Here is a 21,427-nt window from a genome sequence, read left to right on the forward strand (position 1 = left end):
GCTAAACCTTGCAAAATTGGCATACGTAATGAGGGTGGTGGAAAGCGGCGGGTAGCTGCACCGATGAGAGGCTGCCCTACCAATAGGCAGCAGATATAAATGGGGGGTGTTTTTCTTTGGTACAGGGGGGGAGAGAAAGGAAGGGGGGGGAAAACAAAAAGGACAAGACAAGTCAAGGCGAAGGCGAAGTTACAATGTACTTAAAAAGAAAGAGAGCTTCATGGAGTAATAAGAAAAGGGAAGAGGCTATTGATTTATTGTATATAAAATGACGTACTGCAGGTGTCTTGCCTGGAACGTATCTGGTCTGAACAACAAGACTAAAAGAAATCTAATCTATCAAGAACTAAAGATGTATGATGCACAGATAATAATGCTCACAGAAACCCATATATGTTATAAAGATAAAAAATTGTTGAGTCAATTGGGATACGAATTGGTGATCTGCACGACTTTAAATGCACCGATAAGAGGTGTGGCTATCTTAAAGAAAAAACACTGGCAAGGGGAAGTTGTTAAAACAGCAGCAGATAAGGGAGGGCGTTGGGCAATAATGCAAATGAGATTGGAAGGCACTTTATATGTTTTTTGTTCTGTGTATGGTCCTAACAAAGATGAGCCACGGTTATTTGATTGGTTGAATATGGAATTATTATCTTGGTCAGGAGAACTTATTCTAATGGGAGATTTTACCTGAGTTTTGAACTATCAACAGGATACAACTAAAAAAGGTGTAGGACTACGTATGCGCCAAACAAGAGCAGCTATATTGGAACTAGCTAAAATACACAATATAAAAGATATATGGCGTAGTTTATATCCAGGCTTACCTGGTTTTACGTATTACTCAGCTCCTCATAAACTCTGCTCTAGGATTGATTTAGCTTGGGCCTCGGACGAAGTAATGACCAGAGGAGATATGAAGGTCATGCCAAAAATTTCTTCGGACCACAATCCTATAATATTTACATTTGATCTGACCCCAGGTATAAAAAAAAGACGCTCTTTCTCTTTTCCAAGATATTTACTCTCAGATGAGGTCTTTGTTACCATGCTTAAAAAACAGATAAAGGAGTACATTACATATAATAAAGATACTGCTAGTTTGCTCTCAGTCTGGGATGCTTGCAAGCCCTTTATCAGAGGAACAACTCAACAATATATATTTAAACAAAATGCATCTAGGAAAAGAGAAACAAAGCTAATGACAGATAATATTTTACATATTGAAAAACTATTGGCAGACAAGCTTAGAGATGGGGAACGGAATAGCAGAGATATATTACTTTTGGAAAGTAGACTTATAAATATACGTACAGGCATGAAAAGTTTTTTTAAGGAAAAAAACAGTTGCAAGATACTTAAATACAGATTATCACAGTATGAATCTGGAGATCGAATAGGAAAGCTCTTGGCATATAAGGTAGCCGAGGACCGAGCATCTACATTAATTAAAGCTATAAAAGGCCCTAATGGTATTATTTATACACAGCCTGGAGATATAATGGAGCAATTTGCTTCATACTATGAAGATCTATATACTCCTGAGAGTAGGGCTAGGCCAGAGCAGATCCAATCTTATTTAAAAGATAATCTTCCCTCGGGACACTTTTTAGACCAGGAGATTTTGGATAACTTGGAACTTGACTATACATTAGAAGAATTACGTTTAGTGGTGTTCTCGCTCCCCTCTAATAAAGCGGCAGGAGAGGACACGATTCCGATTGAATTATATAAGATTTGTGCCGAAGAGCTACTTCCTTTACTCTGCTCAGTGATAAACTCTATAGGCATATCTGGCAAGGCCCCGGACTCTTGGAAAACGGCGAAAATTATGTTTTTTTTTGAAAAAAAATAAACCTCCAATGGAATGTGGGTCATATCGGCCTATTTCTTTAATAAATGCTGATGCTAAGGCCTATTCCAAACTAATATCTAGGCGATTGGCATCTATTATGCCGCAGCTAGTTAATGATCAACAACATGGCTTTATAGAGGGAAGAGACACTACCGCCCACATTAATATGGCGATTACGGCATTTGATGTTGCTGCAACTAATCTCACCCCTCTCGGTATGATATTACTGGATGCAGAAAAGGCGTTCGACCGAGTGGGGTGGGATTATCTGTGGAGAGTGCTAATGCAGTATGGGTTTAAGGATCGCTTCCTTGGAGGCATACAGTCTATATACAGAGACCCTAACGCTAAAATTAGTTATGCCGGAGCACTTTCATCAACGTTCACTATATCAAGGGGGACCCGACAGGGGTGCCCACTTTCACCCCTGCTGTTTGCCCTCTCTATGGAGCCCTTTATAAATGCCTTGCAGAACCAAGAGAAGATATCTCCGGTTGAGCATGAAAATAAAATTCTTAAAATACTGCATACGCTGATGATTTAGCTATATTCACTACTAATGTTATAGACGCTCTAGCAGGAATCACAGACGAAGCGGAAAAATTTGGAGATATTTCTGGTTACAAATTAAACTTTAATAAAACTCAAACCATCATGAACTACCAAGCTAATCAATCAGTTACTGGGCTATGCAACTCGGCCGTTTACTTAGGGGTGACCATATCTTCTAAAATAAATGAAATAATCAAATTGAACTACGAACCTTTACTCAAACAAGTTACTGTGATGCTTAAAAAATGGCACAAAATTCCGCTGAACATCCTGGGAAGAATTAATTTGATAAAAATGAATATTTTGCCCAAATTTTTATATTTTTTTCGCTCTATTCCCCTTCGAATTAATAATATCTTTTTTAAGAAGCTGGAAGGAATTTGTAGTAGCTTTATCTGGAGCTATAAAAAGCCTAGGAGGTCAATAGCGATACTAAAACTACCTTTAGAGAAGGGTGGATTGGATTTCCCGGACTTTAAGTCTTACTATTTTGCATCTTTTATAGGGCGTTTTAGAAGCTTATTAAATAAGAATAAAACTTTTTTTTTTCACCAATTCATGTTAGGGATAAGTTCATCTCAATTTTTAACAAGAATTCAAGATCCGAACTTCTTCAAAAGAGTAAAATACAAGACAGCAAGGGATATTGTAGGGATGTTTAATTTAGTTATGAAGTTTTGTGACACTTCTTTTTTTCATTCAGAATTACCACTATGGGATAACCCAGGGCTACCAGGTATTTTTAATGATAGAACTGGGAGAGAGTGGGCTGAATACGGGATCAAGAGATTGGGAGACTTATATGGGCACGAGGGGTTTCTACAGTTTCCTACTTTACAATTAATTTATTCGCTACCAAGTGAGATGATACTTAAATATCTGCAAGTAAGGGACTATCTTGTGCGGAAAAGGAACTTAAAAAAAATTACTAGTTCGGATATTTGGGAAGTTCTGTATAGTTCTAAAGAGAAATCAATAATTAGCACAGGATATAAACAGTTAACCCAGCATAACTCGGATGATTGTCCTCGACTGTCTCAAAAATGGACGCTTGCATTGGGAACTAATGTGACTCCCCAGAATATCTCTAGTGCTTTCACAGTCCTTAACAAAACAATACATTCTTCAAGCTTAAAACTTCAACTATACAGAACGGTCAGTCAACTTTATCATACCCCTCAGAAAATTGCCAAATGGTCACAAAATAATGAACGTACTAAATGCCCTAAATGCGATCTGAATGCAGCTGATCTTATTCATATGATCTATTCCTGTCCAGTTTTGAACCCGTTCTGGCGAGAAATAGAATCCACTTTATATGAAAAACAACTGATCAGCTCCCCACTTACTTCATCTATGGTGTTACTTTATATACATGAGAGGGGCCATGATAATAGAAGCTGGCTAGATATAGCGATTTCTTGTGCCAGACTGGTAGTAACTAGAGCCTGGATATCACCGAATCCACCACAGAGGTCGGAATGGCTCATGCTACTACATGAAATATACACTATGGAGAAGGCCCTTGCTAAGAATAGGAGTTGAAAAACTGTAGATAGAATGGAAAAGATCTGGGCTAACTTTGTTTAAATATTAATGGATTTTGACGGATTTTGAGATGAACTTGTTTGTTCTTTATTCTCTTATAAACGTCTTTTTGTTCGGCTAAGAAGTAATATATAAAGATTGCTGTCTGAATTAATGTATTGACGTTCTTCCCGATGTCACTCTAATAGCATGTTATATTATTTTTCTTTTTTTTTCTTTTCTATAATGTCTTTATGCTTTATGCTTGTGACTTGTCTGTCAAATAAAAAAAAAAAAAAAAAAAAAAAAAAAAGGAAAAGAAAAGAGGGAAACAGATAACATGACAGGACTTAAACCCCCATCAACATGGACACACAACATAGGTATGGTAGGGCAAGAAGTAGATGTTTTTGAAAAAACTGTGACAATAGGTTTGGAAAAATTGTTAGACATGAAAGTATGGACACAAAATAACTTATCAAAACAAGAAAGAGAGGCATTAAAAAACTTGTCTGCCTGTGAAGAGATAACTATAAAACCGGGGGACAAGGGTGGAAGCATAGTGGTATTAAAAACAGATGACTATGAGAGGAGAATGTTGAAATTGTTGGATAACCAAACACACTATAAACCATGCAGTGTTAGAGATTGGGAAAATCTAAAAAAGAAAGTGAGGGAGATGGTTAGTTACGCAAAGGAGGACAACATCATCCGTGAAGAAGAATACCATTTTTTAATCAATGAACATCCTAAGATCCCTGCCCTTTACGGGCTGCCTAAGGTCCACAAAAATATGGAGGATCCCCCTATGAGCCCCATAGTATCCGGAATTGAATCGTTAACGGAACCACTTAGTAAATATGTGGACCATTACATTCAACCCCTTGTAGCACAGTTACCATCCTACATTAAGGATACCACACATATGATCTCCAAAGTTGAAGGAATACCATTCAATAAAGACTGTCAATGGCTCGTATGTCTCGACATCAAAGCCTTATATACTAATATCCCCCAACAAGACACAGTGAGGATGATGGAGGACATTTTGAGGGGTGAATCTAGTGACCTCACGGCCCAGGATATGTTCATCATAGAGTGTATTGACATAATATTGAAAAATAATATTTTCCTGTTCAAGAAAGATTACTATTGTCAAATAAAAGGTACAAGTATGGGAGCAACATGTGCTCCCAGTCTTGCATGCCTATATGTAGGTAAATTTGAAACCCAACACATATACAATGAGATCAGCCCCTTTTTTGAGAACGTAAAAAACTGGTCTAGATTCATAGACGATATCTTCTTCATCTGGGAGGGCCGAGAAGAAGATCTCAATAAAATTCTTGAGTGGCTAAACTGTGGCGACTCCAACCTTAGATTCACTTCCACTAACAGTCAGTGCTCGGTAGATTTCTTAGATATCAGAATCTATGACAATGGAGGAACTCTCAATGTAGAACTATATGTGAAGGCATCAGATCGCAATACCCTACTTCACCACACCAGCTATCATCCCAAATGCCAAAAAGATGGGATACCGTTCAGTCAATTCTTACGCATAAGGCATAATTGCAGTGACAGAAAGAGTTTTGAAATACATGCAGAAAAACTGAAAATCAAACTATCCCAACGAGGCTATCCGAAACGCTTCATAAAAGAAGCGTATAAACGTGCAAAGTATTATAACCGCGAAAGCCTCTTTGAGAGCCATGTGAGATCTAATGAACAAAATAACTGGATCATCATGGTATCTGATTTTAATGGCTTCAGAAATAAGGTCAAGAATTTGATCAACAAAAATTGGTCAATACTAAATAAAATAGGGGTCACACCAATGGCCAAGCCAATGTATGCATATAGGAGGAATAAAACAATCAGAAACCACCTTGTGCAAACATTTAGAGAGCCATAAGCTGGAGGACAAGAAAATGTTTTAAATAATACCCCGATCAGAGGTAATTTACCATGTGGGTCCTGCACACATTGTAAAAACATCTTAAAAACAGATAAATTAGAAGTAAATGGAATCTTTCATTGGATGAACGACCACGTCAACTGCCGGAAATCCAATGTAGTATACATAATCATCTGCCCCTGCCAAAAATGCTATATTGGTGAGACGGGACGGGAAATGCGTCTGCGCCTCACCGAACACCGGTCAGCAATAAAAAATCACAAAAAGAATGCACCCTTGGTAGAGCATTGGATTTCTGAAAAACATGGTTTGGATGACATAAAATGGTTTATCCTGGAAAAAATTAAAATATCTGTTAGAGGAGGTGACCAAAACAAGAAACACAAGCAGAGGGAACAATTCTTCATGTCGAAATTGAAGTCTTACTATTTAGGACTTAATGGTCGAGAGGAATGGGATAGAATGATAAAATAATGAACATTGTCAACCCTTATTCCAATAACAGTATCAGCAGAGACGAGGTCTTGATTGTCACAACAACAGGGGACAACTCAAGTTATAGAGAGCCATATGATTTGAAAAAAAAAATATCATTACTCAAAAAATTGTCTATACCCTTAATCAACTGTGATAGGCAGGATGAGTTAACAAATGGCGACCAAAATAAATTAGACACATTTCTATGATTAATAATAATAGAAAAATAAAAAAATATGACTTTGTTGACGCGGTTTTCTTTGATGCAGGAGGGGGAGCGGACCCAGTTAGCAATGTCACTGACAAGTAGACCCTGTTAAAATCTGGGTAATACTGTAAAAATGTGCATTAAACGTTTCCATCTTTGGGCATTATTTATCTCAATTTATAAGATGATGTGCTGTAAATATAGCAATAGATGCATTCAAAATGTATTGTATTAATCGGAACATATAGTAATATCAATAAGGCATTGTGGAGATGTTTAATGGCAAATACGATATGCATGTGCATAAATAGATTTATATGCGCACCTGTATTTTTGACACACTGTATATGAATAAGTAAACATATGTATAACGTTTGCAGGCACTTAGATCAGTGCTAGAAAATGATCCGGACGATAAGTATTGCCATTCGGCGCAGGGGTCTTTAGGGTAAACTACGGAAATAGAAGATGGAGACACTTTACTGATCCACATAACTATCAATGCATTAGGACCAGCATCAAACAGATCTCAGGTTTATCTCGCCTAGGAAATAGAGAGAGGACAAAAAAACAACTTATTAATAGTAATTTAAGAAGGTGATTTGTAATAGCAAAATATGGTTATAATATCGTGTCCGCAAAAAATAGAGCGCGGCTCGAGTAAACACAAAATAGATGTGAACGGGTTGTTACATATTTGATTTAAAGACATCAGGTTAATCATACTAATATAATCGATAAACAATAGATAGTTTATACTCTACATACTGTTGTTATATCAACGACAATATTAACCTTCATAAAAACTACGAAGATGGCGCAAATGTTTGGGCCGACCAATGACATTATGATATGACGTAGTTAGTCAGTTTCTCCTTTAAACTACAATCATGGCTTTCAGAGCAAGAGCAAGAGCAAGAGCACAGGTGTAATTTATTCCAGGCCGCCTGAAATGCCAATTAAATGATTAAGTGAGAAAAAGGTCCCTATATAAAGTCTCGATCTGTGTCATCATATTTCGAGCACGGGGAGCATGAAGGTGTCAGACGATAGCTGAACACGATAACACGGTAAGGAGTGCGGGCAGAACTAGGGGTTATGCTACATGCTTAAGATATCCCTGTTAAAGTTTAGAGATAAGGCCGAGTTTTCGGCAGGGTAAGACCAGTAGTCCAGGAGGGTAAGGACTTGGTTTTAAATTGTAAACGGTAACGTTTATTTTTATCGTTATGAGCGATAGTAAAATTAACACGCAAAACACACGAGCGGGTGCAGCGCACTGGAAACCAAGTGATACCAGCAGCGCAGTGTTCACTGTTCTAAGAAGCAGTTAAAATATTTAATTTGTAGGACTTTTAATTAAGCTACCGTTTTCCAGCAGCCCCGTTTTCGTGATATCATTAGCCATTACGCCAACTGCCACAGGGGCTCATTATAGCCATTCAAAGTTAGAAAATGGTAGTATACACTGGGAACTATACCCTGGAAGGTGCTGGTCTCCTCCACACTGACACAAGCTCACAGAGTATTGCACCTGCGGAGTGTAGATCAGTGGTAGATTCAGAAAGATATTTTATATGCAGGGTGACATGCATAAATTGGGTCTTTATGAGGTTTAAAACCCTTAACCCTCACCCTCAAAATAATGGAATAAATGTATGTTCCAGTTAATATATGTAGAGACATGTTTATTAAACAAACCCCCATTATTTAGGTTTCTCAAAAGAAGTTGGCCACCGTAGCAAGACGGGTAAAATTCACCACACCTGGACTATCGCCTTAAAACCAACTGACAGCATGAAGATAATAACCTGGATCTAGTGATGTGCCTTAAAGTTATTGGTATGTATTCACACCCAAAAGGAGTTAGCGTATGTCCGCTAAGAAAGGACAAAATGTACAGACCCTAAACATATTGTGTGGTTAATTCATATAGGCAATTGGTGTATCAGAATCGACAAGCTGTCGTGCGCAGATTGAAAGACGCAGCAATGATTAATACGACACTATAAACACAAGCCTCCCCGTTTTTAAGTAAGTAGGTATGTTGTTTATATTTATGCCAATTGGGCGAGGATGGTTGCATTTATCCTTATGCTACCCTCTTTAATTACAGAAACTCTGAGAGCTTCATTATATTGGCTCCCCAATCATATTGAACACCCATTGGCCTTAATATTGATGAGAAGGACCAATAGTCAACTAACCAAAGTAAGCCTGTTAGTTATGAAAATGATCAATTTTCTAAATTGTGATACGATTAGTGCACAAACTTGTTTTACTACACGTTCTCTCTAGTCAGAGTAAATTAATAATATGCATTCATTTTGTAGAAAGAAGACTATACCTGTAATTTTAAATTTGTCCGTCTTGAGGAAGGTGTTACAACACTACAAAAGCACCGAAATGCGTTGACAAAGGACCTTTTATGTATTATGTTTTAATTTATTTCATTTATCAAGTTTATAGATTAATTTGTGATCCAAGGTAAGTCTTGATTAAAGCATTAGGATCAGTGACTCTGAGATAGTAACCCTAAATTGGAAATGTTAGATAGATTATTTTTATATGTACCAGAGCACATGATCGTGATCGTGATAATGGATGCCTGACCAGTTTATGTTTTTAATTGAAATGAATATAATGGTTTTTAAATAAATAAAATTGGAGAGACAAAGAGTAAACACTCGTGCTGTGTAGTACTAATTACCTGTGTCACAATTTTGATATAAAAGTAAATCATGATTTGTGTGTAGGCCTTTTGGTCACCCATCAGAAGTAAAACAAAACAGAAAGGAAATGTTCTTGTTTATATTATTGATACCCGGTCCTTTCTGGTTTCTGGGAAACTCTCTTATTTTTTTAAATTGCAATAACACAGGACAGAAGCAGGTTGGAACAAGAAGCCTTTATGGTACACTAGCAAACAAATCAGTAGCGGCCGGCATTGCTTGCTGAAATTCACAAGCTATAGTTATCTCTAGTAACTATAGATGGTGAACTCAGGTAACCATAGCTTGCGCCTTGCCATGCACTCCTAATTTCTTCACTTATTGCATCACTCATGGCATATTCTGCAACATTATTGATAACATCACTGAAACATTTGAAATAAGATCATTGATAAAAAAGAATATGCATGGCATGGGAGCAAGATATAGTTACCTTATGGCAAGAGCCACCATTGGGTAGTTATAGTTAGTACCACGTTTGCTAATTACTTTGGCTTCTTTTACAAATCTTCACAAACGTTTCCACAAAAAAGTATAATCAATCTCAGCTCCTTCCTAGATATTTTGGGGTGATCCGTCAAGCGGGGCCTAGAAAAAACGGGTCCCAAAACGTGTTTTCCCCTTGCAATTTTAATAAGACAAATTTTGCACAGCCACAGCCAAAATGGCTGAACAGAATTACACAAAATTTGACAGAAAGCTAGATTGTGATCCATAATGTAGGCTTTTTGTGATTTGGTGTAATTCCATTTAGTAATTTTTGAGAAGGGAAGGTTCAAAATGTATGTATATTTAGAGACATGGAAGATCCATGGATTCAATAGATTAAAAGATATGATCTGATTAGCTGCCACAACATCAATACCAGCAGTAGCCATGTTAGGACAGAGGGACTCAGTCTCCTATCCTGTAAAAACAATAAGGGAACATATGGGGGGCAGGGTAGCGATACCATGTGCCCCTAGGCCTGCGGCCAAAAACATATATTTTTTAATAGTACCGCAGATCCCCTGAGGGTCCGTTGTACTAGTAAAAAATGGTGTGCCAGCCTTTTCAATTTTAAGCTACACGGGATGGACCAGGGCTTGGGTAGTTGGCACAAACTGTTTTCAAGTGAAGGGAGGCATGTGGATCCCATCACCAAACCATTTTCTAAGTTGTGTGAACCCCATACCCTGGGACAGCTTTCCTTTTAATTGGCAAGAGAGGCACATGCCCGCCTCCCCAAGCCGTTTTTAGGCCATAGACACCTAATTCCCGGGGGATGATATCCATTTTAGGTGATGCCCTTAGAAAGGGCAAGGGCCCCAACAATGATTGTTTAATGTCTAATTTTGTGGAGGGCTGTCAAGAGCCCAGCAGTCCCCCAAGCTACATTAAAAAAATACAGTAAGTCTCTTTAGCATTGACTTCATGATCCCACAAGATCTTATCGTTATTTTTAAAGTACTCCTAGCTGGAGTTATATCCTCTACAGCTGGAGTGCAGGGGCCACTTGTGGTTCATTCTATGGCAACATTTTGTGGCCTGGAATTTTTATTTTATTTAATCCAAAGCATGTTTATGGCTATTTTAAAAAAATGCTTTATTTAAAACAATTCATGACAATAAATAAGAATTAAACATTGAAATGTGTGCATTCATAATATAAGTGGTGACTTTTTGACTACTTTAAAAGTTATGCTTATATGTTGATGTACTCTCTTCCTGATAAAGTCTATGGTCTGGGCTACCTTATTTGTTTATATATTTTTAAAAATGGAGGTTCGGTGCCCATGGGTGGTGGGGTGCAGGGCCTGGCTGTGCATGGCGAAGGGTTGGGCACCCATGATGGGGTTGGATTTAGGGCGGGGCCACAGGCCATGCACGTATGGGGGTAGGTCGCCCATGGAGGGATGTGCTCAGTGCTTGGCAGTAGACCAGGCCCTGCACCTATTCTCCTGCTGGGCACGACCGAAGGCTTTGTATGACAGGTGATTGTGCACTTGTGGGTGCTTGCATGGTGATGTACATGTTTAGGAGGGGTTAGTGGTTAAAGGATGTACGAGTAATATTAATAATTAGGGATGGTTAGAGATAAAAGGACGTTAAAGGGGGTAAAGGTAATTCTAGAATTTACAGTAGGCAGTGGTAAATAGAGGTAAGGATAATTTTAGGGTTCAGGGTGGGTAGTGGTATAGGAGGTGAAGTTAGTTTTAGTATTTAGGAGTGGGAGTGGTAAACGGGGGTAAGGATAATTTTAGAGTTTAGGGTGGATAGTGGTAAAAGGAGTTTAAGTTAGTTTTAGGGTTTAGGAGTGGAAGTGATAAAGGGAGGTAAGGTTAATTTTAAGGTTCAAGGGTGGTGTGAGAAATTGGGTTGTTTGCTGGGGTATGTGAGACGTCTTAAGCAACAATCACAATCCTTGCCAGGGTGACCCACAAAAAAGTCCCTAAATTAACCTGTGCTTACCCCTCTGGTAGCGTGGCACAAAAGCAGTCAGGCCTAACTTCAAGGCAATGCATAAAGCATTGATGCAGCACTTAAACAGTAATAAAGTAAAGACACAACAGAAGAACAATCCCACTCTAAAATATTTAACACAAAAATGACAAAAGTACAATCAGTAGAGGAGTGGAGTTCTGAATAGCTAAAGTTTAAATGAAAAATAGCACCTGAAGGATCACAGAGCCGACCGTGTCAGAGTTCGGTTCGTGCATGTGAAGTGGATTGGGCTTGGTCTCCACTTACCTTGAAAGTTAGAAGAATTGTTGTAGAAAAATGTCTGAGAATGTAAAGTATATATATATTCATTGTTTATTTTGGACACGGCCCATAAAATACATCAAATCCATACAACAAAGATACATTATAAATACAATAAAAGGTTGTGCAGATAAAGAAACATTAGATAACAAGGTATAAATACCTTAGTAAAAAAGAATAATAAAACATTGGATCGAATTAAAAAGAAATAAAAAGACAAGACAACATCCTAAAACAAATTGTAGACCTGACGTGATAACCGCTTAGACATTTTGTTTGTAGGCCTCCAGATTATTTATACAGTAATCAAATAGTTATAACAGGGAAGATGTGCAAAGTAGCTATCATAGGTGCTTTGCAGAAGGTAACAAAATAGAGAATAAGTATGTGCAACAATTCATAAAGACCTAATACATGGGAGGAATGGTAGAGTAGTTCTCTATCAGGATTCAAATTAGCAAATTGCCTTTTTTTTAATGCCCAAGAGATGTACAACTATTTAGAGACTCCGAAGGCTAAACCTTCTCTAGTGTCACTTTTAAAGAGTCTCTCCACTTCTCAATAGTGTCTCACACCCATGTTGTTACATACAGGCACCAACCATTTTTCCCAGCATTACTGTATGTGGGGCAGAATAGCATAAATTGGGTCTCCACTATGCTCGGGCAATTTGGACAACAATCCACCTGGCCTGTAGCATTGGCCCATTTGGAGGTATGTGATCTCAAGGGCAGAACCCCACACCTATATTGTACATACAGGCATTTTAGCTGATGAGGGGCATTCTGTGCAGGTATGGTTCAAACATGGGCATACTTTTGTGATTCAGGAATTTGCCTGTAACAAAGTTAGATAGGTGGATTTCCCACGTTCGGAATAGGACTGCCTCCCAGGAAGACTTTTATTGTTAAAGCATCTCCTTTTGCTATTGATTCTGGAGCTGTCCATACTTCTCTCGTTCCTATTCTATACATTAGTTCTTTGATGTGTTTCAGCCATGGCGTTCTCAAATTCCTATTGAGAACTGAAAGATCTTTCACGCACTCTCTATAAGCAGCCAAATTCAGGAGTGGACCATAATCTGATCCAGAATAGAAGGTGTTTTAGAGCCACTGTTAGGTGAATATGGCTGAGAGCCAGGTTTAAGCATAGTGGTGTAATTAGAGAACTTAAGGGAAGTTTCGATGAACCTATTTTCTATTTTTGTAAGGTTTTCAGCATCACCGTGGCACCAAATCCCAGCACCATATATTGCTGACTCTACAGCTGAGGAATTATATACATTGATAACCGGAGAGACAGCTCCACTAGATGCAGCTCTATATTGCCTCGCTATGGCAGAGGCTTTCTGATGGAGTGAAGTTTTACTTTTTGCCAACTGGGGGGCTCATACTTGGGTGTCTCTAAGCCTTACCTCTAAGTAGCAAAAGTGGTGAACTACCTCTAGTGGGGACCCCTTAACAGACACACTACCTCTATACCCTTTATGTGGATTGATCATCAGGACTTTTGATTTTGACGAGTTTAACTCTAGGCCCCTTTCCCCGCAAAACGTAACAAAAACATTTAGTTCAGATTGGAAGCCCATGTGGGTTCGGGAGATCAGCAGGGTGTCGAAGGCAAACATTAATATTGGAGTTGTATTCCCGCCACTCTCGGGGCATCATGTTTGCATTCCATCAGTCTCTTCACTGCGCCATTGATGAATGAACTAAACAGTGTTGGCGCAAGGACGCACCCTTGACTTACCCCCTTCAAGATTTCGACCTAATCAGTCATGTCCCTTAAGGAGTTCCACTGACCCTCACATATGTGTTGGCATGTAGGACCCTAAGTATTCTTAATAGATCTAAGGGAATGCCATACCCATCCAGTACCTTCCAGAGTATATTTCTCGGGACGAGGTCGAATTCCGCTCTTAAATTAATAAAAGCAACATATAGATTGTTACGCAGCAAGGTGATATGTTTCCAGGTTATCACCTTGAAGCAGAGAACCTGGTCCATTGTGCTGACCTTTATTCTAAAGCCTGCTTGAAACTCTTCCAAAATATTATTCTGTAGTATCCACTCATCTAATTTGCATAAAACTTGTCTACAGAATATCTTTTGGGAGTTATCAAGCAGACTTATGGGCCTATAATTTGAGGCAATGGATCTGTCCCCCTCTTTAAATATAGGCATAATAACGGTGCCTTGCCAAGAGGGTGGAATCTTGTTCTCTTTAATTTTACTATTCGATAAGACATTTAAATTGGGGACCCAAATTAGTGGTTCAGAGAGGAAAAGGTCTCCCGGAATGCCATCCATCCATGGGATCTTGCCCTTTTCCATTTGTTCTATTGCTGTGAGTGGTTACAATGAAGTAAAGGTAAGGGTAGAGTAAATAGCTGGGGTGGGGAATGGGCTGGTCAGATTTGGGGTTTGGGGACATTGGCCTCATCAGGGCATGGAGTCACTGCGGTGCTATTGTGCTGCGGACAATCATATAATTGCTGAAGTGAGTGACCCAAATATCAGGGCTGACCTATGGGTCTAGGAGATGGGAGTTGGAAGGGTTCACAACTATAAGTTTCCAAAACGTTTTTGGTCACCCTTCTCTAGAGCTTCAGAGATCTGAGTCCATTGTTCTTCCTCCCAATCTCTTCTTGCTGTAACTACAAGAGTTTTATAATCTCGCCTGGTCTTTAAAATTTCTGGTTGTGAACCCCTTTGAATTGCACTTATCAAGAGAGTATTTCATATGCGACAGTCCTTGTCACATCAAGAAGGTACTTACTTTCGAAGTGCTACTCTCCTCTGCTCTTTCATGAAATGCGGTCTCAGCGAGTCCATGAGATCGCTGTGTGTGGGGATGAAATTGGTGTTACGAATACTGGTTGTGTCAAACATGGAGAGTTTAAACACAAACAAATCATAGATTAAAGAAAGTTTATGTTCGTCTACCACCACTTCTGCCCACTTTACATGTCTCAAATTGTTTGAAGGTGTAATTAGCGAAGTTAATCAAACCACCTCAAGTTTTGTGTCTCTAAATCTGGATGTAAAAAACGATGCACTTAGTACCTGGTGGTCGCTGTCTGGTCTGAGGATAACTTGCATGTCCTGTAGTTCTGACCAGAGATCATTATACACTAATAAATAGTAAATTATGGTTTCACTAATGCCTCTATTGAAGGTAAAATGAGGGAGACTATAAGATTTAGTGTTCCCATTAGCTATTCTGAGGCCCTAATCAGTAATTAGGTCCACAATTTGAGCACAAACCTTTGACGATATTGTTCTATATGAATTTGCGAGGGGGCAATAAGTTGTCAAGTATACACCATGCAGATGTAGGGAGACAGGCATTAAAGTCTCCTGCTACAATTTGTAAGCATTTAAAGGTGAACTGACCCAATAGATGGTCAAGCTTTCTTACTACTTGGAATTGGACATTTGAAGGTAATGATCTAATATATAAATTTACTAGGAGTAGATGTATGAGGCCAAGCCCAGTGTTAACATTGATTTGAAGGGCAAGAAGAATTTTAGATGTGATTGGTAAAATGTTGACCTCTGGGAAAAAATCCATTCTTAACCATATTAAAATTCCACCTGATGGATGCCCTGCCGAAGAAGGAATTGAGCTTTCGCTAAAGTCAACAAAGCCTGCACAATGCACCTGCTTAGAAGCCCAAGTTTCTTGTAGCAGGATAATGTAGTGAGAGTCGATAAACGCAATCCACTTGGGATCAGAGAGTTTAGACTTGAATCCTGCAAAATTCAATAACAAAAATTTCAGGTGGTCTCGGTCCGTTGGCCCGAGGGACCTCGTAGTCATATTGACGGAGTCACTCTGCAGTGATTATTGCCCCCCTTTGACATTGTCTTTAACTAAACCTCTGTGCCTCAACAACCCAACTCTACCCACCTTAGGGTAAGATTTAGGCCTTTCAGTCAGTGTCGTTCAAGGTGGTTGGGTTGAGGTTGAGGTACACGGTGCTGGGCAATGAATAGTGAGTCAGTCGATGTCTGACGTGCTAGAGATGCTAGCATTAGCAGTTCCCCTTGAATTAGACTCCAATACACCAGAGGGTCAATTTTGGTGAATGAGAGGCAGTGAAACCGATGAATGGCACAGGATTTATTTTTAATGGAATTAGCAAATCTGTGTCTGGTCTAAAGCGAAGTTCAAGTGCAATCAAGTCTTTTGCTAAGGCTAGATCCCTAAAAAAACACACTATGAACCTCTTTGCTCTTATTATGTCCTCCCTTATAATTGATCGACAGCCCCTTTTGTAGCGAATCCAATGGGTTACTTTATTGACTAGACCCTCATATGTCTCTATGTGGGGGCTATGAAGAAGAATTTGTACTTGTAAAGCGCACTGATACCACACTGGGGTGTCCTGGCGCTGTAACGCATATTGCTGTGGAACCCTTCCTGGCTTTTCCCTGTGAAATGTCCACTCCTGGGCACCCCCAAGGTGAAGCCAGGCATCCCAGCACTGTTGGGGCTGTTGTGGAGTTTAAGCAGGCTATTGCCCAGAGTTGCAGAGTGGGACCCATGATTAGAATAGGCACTGAGGTAAGAATTATCAGGTCTGAGGAAATTGAGCCCAAGACCCACCGAGGCAGGAATTGAACCCTGGTCCCAGGCCAGACCTCTGCATCAGGGTCTGCCACTCTAACCATTGAGACACACTTCTCCACTCTGAAGCTTTGGGACATTGATAATAAAGAGGTCAAATCCTTGGGTGCTAAGGGGTCCTTTGTTGATGTCACCTATATAGAGATTCTTTGTAGGTAAAGTGTAAGACTTATAAATCAAAGGTACTTTAGGTGCAGTAACAAGGTTAGCGTGTGTCGGGTCTCTTGGGGGGAATGCGATCCCGGTTACATGTTTTGACCTCATACATGGTAATATTCCTGATTTGGCATTTTGAGCAGATGAGTGAGTGTGTGTGATGAGTAGCAGGAAGATTATGTGGATTGTCAGTTACTCCTTCCTCCTGATTAGTCAGTGGCAAGTATTTGTTCGCACTGTCTACGTTGATGACATAGTAGGCACTACCATCATTAGCAGGGTCTATTATGCTGCGCATAGGTTGTTGCCGGCGGTCAGTGTGTGTGCTTTGTCCGGAGGGGGTGATGGCTGGGGTTGGAGCTGCGATAGACCCAAAGTAGGAAGCTATAGTTTTTGGATTTGGAAGACATTTCTCCAGGGGACATTCTCCCTTTCTCTTGCTTTTTGGGCCATATGGTCTGGGATGGGGTGACGCACCATAAAAATAACATAAAGAGCTATACCTACCAATAGCCCCAAAACCAATTACCAAATAACCAGTCAGTTGGCAGTGAAGAAAGTTCAATTGTTTATTATACAAGATACTTTATAGAGGAGCCTCTTCAATCCTCACCCATCCCGTGCTCGGAGAAGACTGCTGGCTCATAGTCAATACAGCGCATATATACTTTCAGTTCAACACATGAAGTCACCGTAAATGGAAGAATACTACTTGGCTCTTGGGCCCTGAGGAAAGACCATATATGGCACACATGATTAGTTCAAAGCTCTGCTTAGCTATTATTGGGGAAGGTCAGGATGGGTGACTCCCTTTCGTCCCAGTGCCCGAGATTGCAGACACGGCGCCTTCAGGAATGCGCTTATCGCACCTAAAGCCAAATGCAACCTTGAGTTCCAGGGAAGAGAAGAATAACGTGCATTCAGCTGCTCTCAGTAACTCAACTAGGCAAGTGCCTAACGACTATTGGAGAATAATCACGTGACCGCTGTTCGGGTCTAACACAGACAGGGCAACGATGGCGTCCATGTGGTTCTCGGCCTATCGATGTGTACAGTACATATAAGTAGCGTATGCCCTTATCAACCTAGCTAGAACAATTTTTGTTAGGCCTCCTATATACTAAAACGTTAAGAATATAGAGATACATCATGCTAACAAAGATACATATATAACTAATATTGCTACTATAGGGGGAAATCTGATTTTAATCCCTCAGAACCGCCCTTTTAGCATGATGTAGCTAACTAAAAAAAGGTAAATCAGTCTTCAAAAATACCTTCATCGATCTGCATGATATCCCTTATTTTCTGCTGGACCATTTGAGCCTTTACCACAGCTGGAGAGGAACTAGGCATAGTGGCAGCAAGTTTAGCAGCACAATAGGAGCAACACGCAGGCCCACAATGTATGCAGAGGCAACAGGTGAATATGATACCAGCTATACCCGCTAGTATCATCAGAATTTTCCATCCCCAAGTGGACAAAAGACCCCGGAACCACCCAGATAAGGACCAGGTACCAGTATCTGCATGAACTTCAGAGGCCAAACGGTGTAACCTTTGAATGGCCAAGTGAACAGAGGGGGCGGAGTCAGGAATATACACACAACAGGAGCTGCCGATCACGCAACATGCGCCTCCTCGATCTGCCAGGATGACGTCTAAAACCATTCGATTATGAAGCGAGACAAATCTCTTGGCTTGAAGCTCTATAGTCAAGTTGGTCAATATACCTGCAGTGGTATTAATCACCATTTTAACTACTCTAGACAGGCGCCTTACTTCTTTGCTGGTAATGATAGGACCCCAAATAGGAAATACCCCTTTCACATTGTCGATAAAATGCTGCTCAGGAGTATCTGTCTGATCTATGTCAGCGATGTCAATCTCTCTCTTCTCTCGGACAGGTGGCAGACTCCGCCTATCTAATCGATGGTCCTTATGATAATTAGAGGGAGCTATGTATACTGGAGGGTACAAAAAGGACAAACAACAACAGCCAACTTAACCACGGGGAAGCCATGTATAAGCATTTTCTCCACAGACAAAATATACATTAGGGGGAGTCAACAATGGTGGACTACTGAAGGTACGCAGCCGATAAGTATAATTACATTGACTTTCTCCTACTGAAATATATCCTGCTCCCTGAACACAGAATGCTGAAGTACTGTTTAACTTGGGCACTGGGAGTGCTTTGTCATCGGTAACATTCCTTTCCTGAAATTGCTGAAAATACTGACTAAAATTAAACTCCACAAAGTCTAGTATCTCATTTTTGAGCCACGTAACATGTTCATGCTCAGTGTATAAATTCATACAGGCATTCGGATCTAAAGACCCCTCCCCATCATTTCCCTGTGGGTCAAAACCTTCATGTATGCTAGGATTATCTTGTAATCCTTTTCCGAATATTGAGTAGCATCTACAGTATAGTGCATATACATCATTGACAATAATTTAAACCAGGCCTCACAACTTCCTAAATATGATAATGGAAAAGAGATAAATAAATCATGTTTCTGCATTACGGAGGGCAAAAGGCCGCAAACCCAACACTTTGTTGCATTCGTAGCACTATGTGTTCGATGAAGGATTTCAACAAATATATTTTTAGTATACGTTTGACGGTGCCTTTCTTTATGCGGGGCCAAAGTATAGAATAGATGTTCTGGAGGCAGGGGTAGTTGTTCCCAACACAGTATGCATAGGATGACGAAACTCTAAATATACAAATACACTCATTAATATGATTAAAAAAATCGTGATGGTGACTACAAAAGCTACTTTAACTCGCATGGTCCAAGAAGAAAACACAGACATATATATAGGGTAATAACGAGGTGCAAGAGGGCGTTCCTCTTTGGGAATAAAACGGCCAAAAGGGTACATACTAGCTAAAAGTCCAAAACTAAACTCGGGCAATGCAGTCCAACCTGCCAGAGGGTTCTTCTTTCCTGTGTCCGTCTAGAGCCTCACAGGTAGACTCCTATCGTTCATCACAAAGAAAACTAAAACAGATCCTCTTGTTGGGAAAACACAACCTGGGCCCCCTTTTTCCAGAAATTCAGTAACAGAGCAAACAAATGTTCCAGGCTCCCAACGTGTTCAGTCCAGTGTCTCGCTCAGTACCCCAGAGATGTTCTAGCAAACCCTATTTCTCAAGTCTCTCCCTATCTCCTACCATCTTCACCTGGGATACCGTGTCGTTTTCGGGGCCGCAGGTTGTATCGAACATGGCCAGGCATTTCCTGATCAGAGAACAGAGCAGAGGAGGATGCATCCATAGTAATTGGAGTATCATGAACCTCTCGTGCAACTGTAGGGTAAACAGAATCCGGGGCAATTACTGGTGCAGATGACGAAGACCCTTCTGTGCCTACTACTCTTTCTCCTTGCCCCTCTCCAACTTCCTGGGCATCAGAAAAAGGTATAAAACGAGGGGCTCGTTCACTCTCCTGGGTCAAAAATCCTTCCCGGTTTCGCTGATCATGCGGAAGCAGGAGTGGCAACCGTTTTACATGGGATACATATATCCAATGCCGCTTGCCGTCCACCTTCACCGCCGTTCGCGTAGCCAAGAGAATCTGGTGCGGTTTGGACCACCGAGGTCCAAGCTGGATTTTCGCTGGTAATTGCGGACAAGGACCCATACTCCTGGTTCCAAACGATGTCCGGGACCCTCCGGCAGGGGCTGCAGCACTGCTGATACCTGTTGGTGAACAGAACGGAGATCTTTAGTCAAAGCATACAGGTAATCTGTCATCATAGGGTAATCAATATCACAAAAAGTTCAAGGTCTTTCAACACCCCAAACATTAGCTGGTCGTCCAAAGACGACCTCATACGTTGACAAGCCTGATCGAGAATGTGGAGTAACTCGTAAAGACATTAATGCTTAGGGTGAGGCATCGGGCCACTACAGCCCAGTACCCTCCTGAATTTTTGCCAGTTTCAATTTCAATATTCCATTGTACTTCTCAACTAGTCCTGCAGATTGGGGGTGACGGGCACCATGGAACTTTTGCCTACTTTGCAACCCATTACAAACATGACTGATAAGATCTGCGTTAAAATGTCCCCTGTTATCTAATCCAGATCACCCGGGGCAATCCATAACGTGGGAAGAACTCTTTTATCAAAGCTTTTGCAGTTGCCACAGCAGTGTTTTCTTTGGTCGGGTAAGCCTCAACCCATTTACTGAAGGCACACACCACAACCAGGACATACTTTAGATTATTCACACGCTCCAGTTGGATATAATCCATTTGGAGCACCTCAAAAGGCAAAGATGGTGGTGCAAAGTTCCCACTGAGAACTGATTCCCTGCCTCCAGGACTGTGTCGTAAACAAATCATGCAATATTGAACCAAATGTGCAGCAGTCTTCGGGATGTTAGGATTATTCCACACAGGATTCAAGAGAGCACAAATGCCCTTTGCCCCAATGTGTGCTGAACCATGGGCCATAGTTACTACAGCATTAACCAACGCATTGGGCAACAACCATCTCTATTTGTCCGTCAAATCAACCCAACCGTCATTTTCATCGCTGCCGGAGTGTTGTACCCCTTTTCTGCGCCTCATAGTGCAGCGGAATATCGGTGGCGGCCTTTGCAGCCG

This window comes from Lissotriton vulgaris, chromosome 6, assembly GCF_964263255.1.
Source record: "Lissotriton vulgaris chromosome 6, aLisVul1.2, whole genome shotgun sequence".
Taxonomy (NCBI): Eukaryota; Metazoa; Chordata; class Amphibia; order Caudata; family Salamandridae; genus Lissotriton; species Lissotriton vulgaris.